Genomic DNA, 12,704 nt, shown 5'->3' with positions numbered 1-12,704 from the left:
ACTTGGTATTGTAATGCTGTGCTTTGAATAGTCAAAAATTGTTTCTTCAAGGTGTTGCAAGGCTAAACTTGTATTTCAAGCTTTCTATGCATATCTGGCTGGAAGGAAGCAAGTTGTTTTATGGAATAATTTTTCTCCATCAATTACTAATTATTTGTGTGGCTCCAGCAGGTGGATTTGACTCCTTATATGACACACCTATAAAGAACTAAAGTAAAGACAGTCATTGCTTTGTACAGCTAAATGATCCCAATGACATCTATCTGCAAGATGTGCGTTCTTAGCCTAGCTTCTGTTAATTGTTTCTATTAAATTTTTGCAATTGTTTTCTCTTTTATAAACCGTTGTTTTGGGAACGGGTCCCTTAAACACAGTCTAGCAGAGGGATACTGTGTTGTGGTTAATATTTCTAGTTCCTTGAAACCGCTCACTTCATTTAGACTTCCATCAAATCAGAATTTTCCCTTTTTGTCCATACTTTTTCTGTATTTTTGTACTCAAAGTACTAGTAATACTTCCTGAATATTCAGTAGAAAACCAAAAATGTCTCTTGAGCCACTCAGCAGGATTTAATTGGCTTTGGTGTATGGCAAGCAAAAGTCAGATCTGCCTTTATCAAACTCCAAGTCTCTCCTCCCCTCTAAAACCGAGCAGTGCTCAGGTAGAAAAAACATCATAAGTAAAAAAGCCTGATTGGGAACGTGCATAAAGGATTTTGTAACATTCAGGACAGCGCAGTGCATGAATTAGAGGAAGGTTGGTTGGTTGCATTCCGCACCTGCTGCCTGCCTTTAGTGCTTGTCTGAGCCCCTAGACTAGTATTCCTCACAGCCTCTTAGCTTTTTAAGTTGGTCTTAAGTAATATTTCTATTGTGTTCTTTGTTTCTCTATTTTTTTTTTTACTTTGGCACATAGAAAAAGGGGTGGGGGAGTGCAGAGGAATATAAAACATTATTTTCTTGTGTATCAAAGGTAAGCAATGTATTCAGATGGTGAAGTTGGTTTTGGTGGTTTTTTTCCTGAAGAATTTCAATTCCCAAGTATATGCATTTAAGTAAGTATCACCTTAAACCCCTTGTTTTCTGGTGAAACTTTACATGCTTTCCCACAGTTATCTTCCAACCCGCTTCTCTCTCACCAACCCTTTTATCTGCTTTGCTTGCTGTAGACTTGTCAAACTTCAGGACAGTGCATAAAAAAGCCCTTGAAAATAAATGACAAGGCACCTGTAAGAAATTAATTCCATTTTGTGTTATTTACATGCTTAATAACAAATCTGACATGCATGTTTGTCCTGATCTTGGCTAAATGTCAGTTGCATAGTAGTTCATGGGTGGAGGATTATATCAGTTTATTTCATTTACATGCTGTTAGCACCCTACATACTACTGGGTCTCCTGCTTTATTCTTCTAAAAGTGGATGAGAGAAGAAAAAGGCCTTCAACTCACTTCCTGCATCTTCATTTTTTCCTAACTTGGCAGCTAGTGGAAGTGGAAGAATTAGGAATAACACAGACTACTTTTCCTTCATCTGTCATAAAAAAAAGGGATGTAAAAAGCTGACTACAGCTAACCTTGCAATATGTGATAATCATTGGCTGAGATGCCTGTAAACGTGTAAGAACAGACAGCAACATAGATCTGGGTGAAGTTTAAAGGCAATTCTGAGTATTCCTGTATAGGAGAGGTTTTCTTTAGGACTTTATTTTCTAGAGAATGCCCTTAATATGTCATTTGAAGATTTGTCAGTTTGAGGATCTGTGGCAGTATTGGACTGGGGTGGAGGAGGTTCAGCAAAATATGGCTTTAAGTCATCAAGTTCTTAAAGATCATAATTCGTAAGATAATAAAAGAACTAAAAGGAGAACAACATTTAGATCAATGAATAGACTTCCTCTGATTCACATTAGAGTAGCAAGCTCAATTAGCTGGGTGTTTTATGTCATTTGCAAACATCATTATATAGACTCTGCACAGCTATACGTTTGTCAGTGCCAAGGGAATAGCCAAAGCTCATCTTGCTCCAATGAAGTAATCATCTTTGTTATTTTTAATTTATAAAAGACAATAATTTCAGATGTCTTTAATCTTAACTTCTTTGACCTGCAGGCTAAGATGTTCTGCCTGACATCTGTACCCTCTGCCAGGCTGCTCTCTTTGGGGGCCGTGGAGGGAAGAGCCACTTGGCAGTGCCTGAGGCAGAGAAGAGGGACTGGACTGACAGGGTCTGCTCTCCCCTCTGCTGCTGACTCCCACTTTCTGGGTGCTTGATTTCCAAAAGAGTCTCAGTCCACAGCCCCATTTGTCCCTATAAACAGTACCATAAGAAACCTTATATGTTGTTAAGAAAGTACCTTTATGAAGGGCGAGCTAGTCCTTGCTGCCTACAGGCTAGATATTGATTTTAAATACAGCCCTAAGTGAGTGAAATACTGAGCTCCTCAAAAGTACCCCCAGGAAGCAGTGACCCCCAAACACATCTCCAAAACACAATACTTCCCTTGTTTGTTTTCTACACTGCTGGCCAGTAGCTCCCTGTTGGCTTATATCAGCAATTATTACTGCTTTGGCTACAGCTGCTCAGCACCTTTAAGTAAAGGTAACATCTGCCGGATGCCCCTTGCTTTACAAAACAAAGCAGTACATGCCATATTGTGTTTGTCCTGGGCTATTTTGTTATGCTTACGTACAAAAGCTGTGCACAGCTGCAGTTCTGGAGTTAGAAGTTTACAGTAAAATTCTCAATAAAATGAGCAAAAACTGTAAGAGCAGAAAAAGCTGGGTTTGTTTAAGGTAGCTCGAGGAAGCTTGCCCCATCAGCATTGACACTGCCTTGGCTTTGTCTGAGTTGCTTGCATTGCTTGCACTGAGTTATCAATATTAATTTCCTAGTGCAGACAAAGTCACAGTGATCAAGTGACTTAAATGGGTTCATAATCCTGGGTATGCTGACAACTAGTGCTTAATTTTTATTCTAGGCTATTTCTTCATGACATCAAATACTCAAGGAAAATCAATAGTCAAACTCTCATTGTAGACGAATCGAGACTTTTAGGAATATAAATGAATCCATTTGGTGTATTTTAATAAGTTTGCCAAGAAAGTTACTTGGACATCACTTGCCCACAGTTGACAACTCCTCACATTAACTATTGATATTGATGTGGTTTAAGCCCACATTTTAGTCTCAGGGACTAATAGTTGTATCAGGGAGATACAACTGCATGGCAATATTAAAATCTTCTCTGGCAACATGAAATAAAGATGCTTCTTTATTAGTAAGGAAATTTAGTCCACTTGAATGAGCCTGCTGTGCCAGAGGTTGTTTACTTTCTTGGCTTATCAGTTGTTGACAATTCCTAATAAAAGCATCTGCAGCACAAATGGCTTGCATGTATTGTTCCTTTCATGACCTTTTTCCTTACAGCAAGACTGATTAGAGACCTCATTCTACAGCTTAAATAAGAGTTAATTATTTAAATCCCTCTCGTCTTGCAAACAGTTCAGATATTTAATTTGTGTGTTTTCATCTGTAATTTGATTACCAGTGGAAATTCCTGTTTTGGAAAGTTAAAGAGGAGCCAAGACTTTCTGGGATGTTCAATTCATTTCCACATACTATTTTACAAAAGTTATTATTGAGAGGATGGGCACAGGCCTTACAAAGGGTGGTACAATTTGTTTCTGATACTGTATGAACATAGGTGGTTCTAATTTGTCAAATAGGTCGAAACTGTATCCTAATATAAGTTATTGTAGCAGTTTGTCTGGCCACACTTAGAATGCTTAATAGGACTACCAGTCTCTCTTCTGACTATCTGAGATGTTTAAGATAGTTGTATAACAAGCTTATCTAAGCAATCTGTGAGCATGTCTGTGCAAGACAACTGTTGATTCTGCATGGGGAAGGCAAGAGTTTGGGGCCAGGTAGGAAGTGGCACAGTGGCAGTGCAATAGGAGACAGTATGCAGTTAGGAAGAGTCTTGAAAGCACGAGAACAAGTTTTAAATTTTATATTCCTGGAAGAGAAGAGCAATGGTGTGAATGCTTAATGGAGTGGTGTTTAAAACAGCGGGGACTGGGGAAAACAACACTGCAGAAGCTGGCTAGTTTGAGCTCCGTGGAGGTAAGTTAAAAGAGAGTTAGATTTGAATACTGTAAGTTTTGGCAGCATGTTGGATACGTACCAAATACTCTGATGTTTATGCTCTGGATATCTAAGGAGAGTAGGTCAAAGATGTCAAAGATGTGTGGCCTTGAGTGGCAGATATGTCAGTGATGCTAACAGAACTAAAAGAATATATACAGTAGGTGAAGTGTAAAAGGAAAGATATGTATTTTAAATAAGGCCAGACAAGTTATTTTGACAGTGGGACCCCAACCAGATTGTGTTTGAGAGACAGCTGAAATGTGGAATAATAGGATTAGGAAAGTAATTGTTCAAGATATCATCTATAAGGAATGCAGGGAGATAACTCTGAGGTGCCTTAGAATGACACTGTGATACTATTTTAAGTCACACCTTCAGTCTTCAGGTCTTTCATCTCTGTCCAAGACTTAAAATCATCTCAGGATTTGAGTTCACTATGATGCCATTCTGGTCTCTAGAATAAATGCACATGAAGATCAAAGACAGTAGTGTACACTCAATAGTGTATAAACCATAATTTTAACAATAAATTATATATCTTGAGTCTGATTTCCCCATTGGTGTTCCCAAAAGCCGCGAGGAAATACATTGCTGTGGTGTTCAGAGGAGGAGGTGCTTTGAAGAAATAGTATAATTAGTCAAGATTTTTGCTGGAGTTAAGTTTCTGAGATAGTAGGAATTCACCCAGCTCTTGGGGAACGGCATAACAACTTTCTTAGTAAAAATACCTGCCTGAAACTGTAAGTCTGCTAGTGGTCATTGCAGGTTGTTTCATCAAGTGTTACCCAGTACTGTACAATAATGAGTCCATCCTAATTGAAACTTGATGATCCTGAAGGGAAAAAAATGGATGCAATGTATTCTTTAGGTCTTACTTCTAACCTTTTGGGCTCCTTGCATATCAGAATTAAAGTATTGTGATGGTTTCCAGAACAGCTTCTGTCAACGAATCTCATGTTCAAAACCAAAGCGCTTGTCCTGGCACACCACACTTCCTAAAATACCATCTTGGAATTTTTTGATGATTTTGCCTGGAACTGGGACAGAGATGACAAGCACCATATACCTCAAAACCAAATGATTTGTGGAATGTCTGGCATAACGAATACAAGAACCCAGCTAAAAAGAACATTTATAAAAAAAGCATGTCTTGTAAAATTAAGTTTAACAGTACTTCTAAGCATGAGGAAGCAACCAACCAGTTAACATCTACAGCATAATCTTTCCTTCCCTCTAAAGTCTGCCCATGTTCCCAAAGTGCAGTGCAAAATGATGACACGTTAAAAATTGACCAGTGTCCTAAACAGAAACTGGGATGGAAGAGTACAATAATCAAGGGAAGAAAGTAATGCCCCAGGTATGATGAAGAAGAACATGAAACTCCTGACAACAAGGCTGAAAAAATTGAAGCAGGGGTAGAATAAGAAAGGACATATGAAAAGGTGAAGAATGCAGGTAAACACTATTAATTTGTATGCCACTGAAACAGGTACTTTATTTGGATGCTTTTTTGTTTTTTTCTTGGGCAAAAAATAACGTGGTGCAAGGCTGGAGCTTTGTTTTTTGTGGGTTAAAAGTCAGAAAAGATATATCAAGTGTCACAGAGGGTCTTCACTTGTCTTAAACCCCATTTTCATTGTTATCTTCCAGAGGATTTCTGTTACCTTTACTGTATTTTAAGCATCTTCACAATATGTTGAATGGTGCTTTAATTTGAAAATTTTGGGATGAAGGGGTGAATTAAATGTAGTTTAATAAATCTAGTTTTGCAAGTTACGCTCAGAGGGCTGCTGCTGTTTTATACCTACAAGTTGCTATACAAGTACTGACCTTTAAAATAATTGTCAGGTTATTTTAATTATCTCTAAGTTATCCCAGGAACAAAGTAATTTCACCATCATGAGTCAAAAAAACTCCCTCACCAGTGGTATTTAATATTTCTGTATTTATATGAGGTCTCTTCAGACTTTTTCAGAGAGATGGGTGCAGGAGAAAGGAGAAAGAGAGCTCTTCATTGAAAGCACCCTGTTGTCATCCATTATCTATGATACTGAGTGATCAGGTTTGATCTCTGAAGGTGTGTATTTATAAGTTTTCTTGAAGTTGTCCGAAGATCCCATAGCTAAGTAGCACTGTTTGCTTTGGAGCAGGAACAGAATATTTTCTAAAGCCAAACTTCTTAAGAATTAAATAAAAGATGAGGCAATTATATTCTAAAGACCACATACTAAACCCAAACTTTGTCTCAGACAAAACTAAGATCTGTCTCTGTGTCACACCTTGCTTATTGTTTTTAATTGTTCCTGTAGCATGTGAATCCAGAGTGTAATCAGATACCAGTCACATCCTTTTAGTTGTTATTAAAAGGATATGTGTGAATGTGTTTAGCAATTCTGTAGTGTTTAATATCCAGATTTCTTACTGTCATGGGAAGCATCATGCTTTTGCTTCATAACCAGACAGTGTATGTTTTCAATGAAATCTTATTTAGGAAAGTACAACACATTCATCCTTGATATTTAAGCAAATTCGCATTGCAGAATGATTAATTGCATTCAGCCTTTTCATCCACTTCTAATTTTTCAGGGGACATAATTGGATGCAAATTGGCCAGTGTTAATCATTAGATACCACTAATTAAAAACAGAAGCTGTAGGTAATGGTATGATTATTGGTAGAAATAAATGAAGCAGATCAGGTAACGCTTTTCTTCAGGGACTCATGACTTGTGCCTGAGCCTCATTAAATTCCAACATGTGAAGGTGCCCTGCTGGTAGAAGCTGCAGGAGAGATGTATTTATAAATAACTTAAAAGTAACATAGGATGGCAGTGTCTGAAAAAGTAGGTGGGAACATTTCCGTGGCTCAAGGACTCAGCAGTTTAATAAATTAGGAACTTTAAAAAAGTGATTTAATTAGGTGGAAACTGGTTTTGCATTACAAAAAGGGTTGAAAGAGAAACTAAGGACGTTTCTGACCGTGTTTCTGAAGCATACTGAAATGCCATGTTCTGAAAATTCAATGAGTATTTTTTGAACCCAAACAACTCATTTCATACTTTGTCTTTTACAATTGGCTGTGATGTTATATGACCTGTACGCTGAGTAAGGTGGAGGCTTGCTGGGAAAACTGTGATCATGCAGTCAAGTCGATCACAGTGTTTTGTGTGCGTATTCAGAGGAGATAATTTTTCTCATGCAGAATCTTCTGACTTAGTTTTCAATTATTTTTAAAATACACTGATAACTGGTGTAACCTTTTAGTCCAGTGGCTGTCTTTATTATCGTAATCATCGAAGTTTACCAGGATTAAATCTTAGTAATAACTAGCCTTAAGGGATTCATAATGTAATGGAAAACATGATTTAAATGATTCAAAATACTGATACCAAAAAAAAGATAACTAACAGAAAGTACTGCACACTGTTTTATCTATTGGAGAGAAATAGTGAATTGAGGGGCTTTGAGGGATGAAGAAAGCCATGAATGAGAGCCTTTAATTTCCAGTATTCCACACTGGTGTGATGTTTGCAGATGATGTAAGCAGCAGCCAGGAGCTGGGGTCCCTGTTTTCTGGATTACATGACACTTCTGTCTAAAGCTTTGCTCTGGCACTCTGGAGGAGGGAATGGTTGAGCATGAACCGACCTTGGTCACAGGTGGAGTGAAGGACCTGCACAGAGGGCAGTGCCCCAGCTTTTTGGAGGCAGAGACTGAGGAAAGAGCTCTATAGCAACCAGAATTGGAACCTGAGCTTATTGCTGTGCATACTGCAGTTTTACACACATGTACTGCATTTAATCGTTTTGATAATGGCTGTTTAGAATTGCAGCTACTACTGTGGTATCAATATATCACCATCACTCATCCATAAACATAAATGATAGCTTCAGCATAAAAAGTTATACTGAAAATAGATATTTTAAATTTGATTGTTACTATTTTAATACCATAAAACTTATCGTATCCAGTCAGTTTATTACCTACACAAACAGCTTTCAGTGCCATGTTCTTATGTTTAAAGAAGTATTTTATATGGCAGAATTCTCATCAGATATGAACAAATACTGGGGTAGTGCCAGCAATACCAGAAAATATGCACAAAATAATATAAGTACAGTTTCTAGGGCTAGTATCAAATCACAAAAGCATAATTTTACACTGCACAGGATTCACAAAATCAAGTCCATCAGAAATACCATTTTCTGCATAACACTACAGTTAGTCTCAAAACAGTGGGAGATTTTCATAAGGGCCGAGCCAATAAAGGTTGAGTAATCTTGCTTCTAACATGTGAAGGTAATCTGAAGTGAATTAAACTTTACTGAAATGTGTGGCTATATATGACTTCTTTTTTTTGTTTGTTTTCTTTTTTTTTTTTTTTTTAATATGGGCTTTTATATATGAATGTGAAGCCTGGTGAATATTTCATCAAGGTATTTTTAAGAGACAATACTGTCCTCTGAAATAGTCAGTAGAGCCGATACACTGAAAATTCTACATTTTAATTGTCAATTGTAAATCCAAAGTCTAAACAGTCTCCTAAAATAAGACATGTCTGAAAAGAAAAGAATGTGCTTGGTGGGGCATGAACAGGAAAACTGGAAAGTATCTATGTATAGATGTACTTGATGAGAGAGGGAGAAGATACTTGCCTACTGCAATATTACAAAATACTCATTTCAAATTATGCCTTCTATCTGAGTCTGCTTCATGGAAAACAAGAGATACAGGATCTTTTATTGGCAGCTATCTGAACAGAATGATCTGGGATCATGGTCATGAATTAAAAGTGGACATGAAACAACAGCATCGTGTGAATGTTTTGGAGGGCTGTGTGTAGATAAGGTTTCAGCTACAACTAAATGTGTTGAGGTAGGATGTACTGTAATGAAAAGAAGAGGGAACAGGTGGAGGTCTTTAATTCTCCAGGTGCTTACAGGGTTGTGACAAGGAAATAGTAAATGGTATATGCACCCTAAATTAGAGAATAGTTTAAATTTTGGGCTTGCACTTCACAAGGATGATTAGATGATAGTAAAACCCTTTTACAAGTAAAGAGTTTAAAGAGACTGTTCTGCAATGGAGATCTTTAGAAACAAGTTGTGTCTTTAAGGAATAATATAGATATAATCGAACCTATCTTTAGGCAAGGGGCTAAATTAGGTCAGACTGTGGCAGCTTGGCTATTGGTAGTCTTTATGACATCAGGAATTAGTTCAGAAAAATGACTGTGCAACATAGAATCTCTATATAAGAACACTTTAAGCAGGTGCACAACATGGCTGTATGAACTAGGAAATGAAAAATGGGGGAAGCCCAAAATCAGAATTTAGTCCAGTATTGCATTAGTTGTGATGAGAAGCAACAGTGGCCACCTGCACAGAAAAACCCAAACCCTCCTGTGGCTTGAATAACTTTTACTTCTAATTTGTTTACTGTTGCTGTTTAATCCCGGCTAGCAACTAAGCACCTCCCAGCTGCTTGCTCACTTTTCCTCCCACCATGGGACGGGGAGAGAATCAGAAAAGTGAGAAAGCTCCTGGGTAGAGGTAAGGGTAGCTTAATGAGCAAAGCAAAACAAGGAATTTGCTGCTTCCCGTGGGTAGGCTGGTGTTCAGCCATCTCCAGGAAAGCAGGGCTTCATCGTACATAATGGTTACTTGGGAAGACAAACACCGTCACTCTGAATGTCCCCCTTCACTTCTTCTTCCTCCAGCTTTATATGCTGAGCATGACGCCATATGTTATGGAATATCCCTTTGGTCATTTCACAGTATCACAGTATGTTAGAGATTGGAAGGGACCTCAAAAGGTCATCTAGTCCAATCCCCCTGCTGGAGCAGGAACACCTAGGTAAGGTTACACAGGAATGTGTCCAGGCGGGTTTTGAATGTCTCCAGAGAAGGAGATTCCACAACCTCCCTGGGCAGCCTGTTCCAGTGTTCCATTTGTGTCCCCTCCCAGCTTGCTGTACACCCCCAGCCTCCTCGCTGCTGGGGTAGGGTGAGAAGCATAAAAGGCCTTGACTCTGGGCAAGCACTGCTGAACAATGACAAAATCATCCCTGAATAATTAACACTGTTTCTAGCACAAATCCAAATCATAGCCGATGTGAAGAAAATTAATTATCCCAAACAAAACTGGCTCAAGAAGCCAGTGTAACATTTTAACTTCCTTGTCAGTGTGTACATTTTTAGTAAATAAAGTATGTCATTTCAAAAAGCATGCCGAAATCCCAGGCTCTCCATAGGTGACCGACCAGTGCCATAGTGAAAAATATTGCCTGCTTTACTTGTGTGCTGTGTGTTATTTTAATCATTTATTAATCTTTCTTGCTCATTCTGTCTATATGAATGCAGATAAGTGTACTGGTACTATGAAATCATTGATAATACCAGAGGATATGTAATCTTGTGAATATATGAACCACAGGGAGTTAATTGATTCACACTGCTATAGCATTTATCTAATGATTCTTTACACTAAATACATTGCAAATTCAGAACCTTGTGCTCTCAATGTAGCTTGGTACACTCTATGCTATGGCTGTAGGCTGGGGGCAGTGTGAGGTGTGTGAATGGGATGGTTGGAGGCACGGGTTTGTGCGAGACAGTGCTGTGCCACCCCAATAAAAGCTGGTTCTGCTGCCTGTGCTCGCTGGTTCCAGGGGCGTGTGGGAGAGAAGAGGCACGTTGGTGTGTGCTCTGCCTTGGGGAGCAGCTGATCAGACTGCATGAAAGGATGTCTGCCAGTGCTAGCCATTTAGAAACATGTCCCTGCTATGTTTGGAACATTTGTGCTAGACTGGGGCAGGGGGAGGCACCTTGCTGGCCAATATCTCTGTTTCTTATCCAGAACTACTCTTGGCAGCTTATGCTTTGTGTACTGGAGTTGCCATTGTAAGCAGCGAGTTAAAGAACTGACAAATCCTCTGCCCAGGCTGTGCATGCTTGTGTCAAAACCCATCTGACCCAGGCACAAGCATGATTTTCTTTCCCTAAATAAAAAAGTAGAATGAAAATTGACTTCTGAGATGAGTCCAAGCAATCAGGAGTGGGGCTGTAGACCAGAGGATGTCTTCTGGCTACCTTAGCTTCTTTCAGAAGTGGATCCCATGAGGAGAAGGGTGATGTGCCCTCATTCCATGTTGGCCACTCTAAGGTACTGTTCCCCACCCATGTTCAACATTAAGGACAGCTACAGTGCCACTGGTGTGACAGTGTCTGTTCTGGCCAATAATGGAAATGCTTTTCAATATTTTTTGCTTTCTCTCAGTACAAGAATGAGTGCTGTCCAAATAGTGACTGAGATTTGTCGTTGTTGTTTGCAGTAGGTTCCATCTAAGCGTCCTTCACCCACATTGTTCTGGGTTCTACTTTGCTGTGCAAATTAAAGGTCCATTAGCCTGCCCTAGTAAGTAGACATGTTACAGCAATGTGAAAGGTGTGTGTATCATGGTCTGACTATCAGATCTGCTAGAAGATTGTGCTACAGAGAGAGCACCAAAGTAGCCAGGAAGCATTAATATACAAAAAAGTGAGAATTCTGCTATCTTTGTTTCTTCCAGCAAGCCTGTCAGTTAAGCCCTATCCACAAGCAGGTTTTTCTGCCTGTGGAAAAAAACACCCAATTTTCACTTTAATTTTCATTCCACATTAAAGACAATAAGTAAACGTGCACTGTTGAAGTGATAATGATCAGCTGTTCAGCATGCAAACTTAATGCTGTCAATGCTGTATAACATTTCAGGTTTAAACAGAGCTGTTAGCATGTTTTATATCTACATGGTCAGTGTAACAGCTGTCACTTTGCAGGTGACTGTCTAAAGCTAAATGGACTAATGAGTCAATCTGTCACTGTTAAAAACTGATGGAAAGGCATCCACTGGGTTAGTGAATAGCCTCATCAACTGGCATCTTAGCAGACTTTCTTGACCTGTGCATTCAGAGAAACAAAATAATGGGCACTCCTTCAAATTCATGTAGACTGAGTGGAATGGGTCCCATTGTACTAAAGAATTACCAAGTGGAGAATGAAGATTCTGGATATCTTCTCTGAAACTCTCCCACTCCTATGTAGCAAGCTGGGAAATCTTTTTTCTTACATTTTTCCCCCCAGTGGCAAATACATCCTTAAACAACTTTTTTAAGTACAGTGCATAGTATTCAGTTTTGCAGAAGTCTTAAATAAAAATCAAGTAGCAGCTCATTATGTTGAGAGATAATCAGAAAGGAGGACAAAGTCATGCATGTGGTTTTCCAAGAAAGAACATGGGTAATTTCCATGCTGGCATGTATGAGGAGTTCATAAGCCCACTTTACCTGTATTTGTTACTGAGTCCTTGTGACTGTCCCACAAGCTGTGTTTCAGATCTCTGTTGCTTGTACATCTCTAAAAAAATACAATATTAATTAATTTTTATTTTTGTGACAGTAATTTTACATTGTTAACTGTAAAGACCGCAATTCTGGGGTTTATGGGTGATGAATAGTATTCACTAAAATTTACTTGCAGGTGGTTTCTAGAATGGACTATTTCATGCCAGCTATGTC

The 12,704-nt window shown here is 38.7% G+C and overlaps 1 long non-coding RNA gene across 1 annotated transcript in view; it reads right to left on the bottom strand.

Moving 5' to 3' along the window:
• Positions 1-12,704, bottom strand: part of LOC133222810 (uncharacterized) — a 232,252-nt gene that overhangs the window by 157,448 nt on the left and 62,100 nt on the right. The gene's annotated exons all lie outside the window — the stretch shown is intronic.

This window comes from Neopsephotus bourkii, unplaced genomic scaffold, assembly GCF_033783945.1.
Source record: "Neopsephotus bourkii isolate Nb327-2 ecotype Australia unplaced genomic scaffold, CSIRO-AGI_Nbou_v1 NB_168, whole genome shotgun sequence".
Taxonomy (NCBI): Eukaryota; Metazoa; Chordata; class Aves; order Psittaciformes; family Psittacidae; genus Neopsephotus; species Neopsephotus bourkii.
This window is presented reverse-complemented; position numbering and strand designations above follow the sequence as displayed.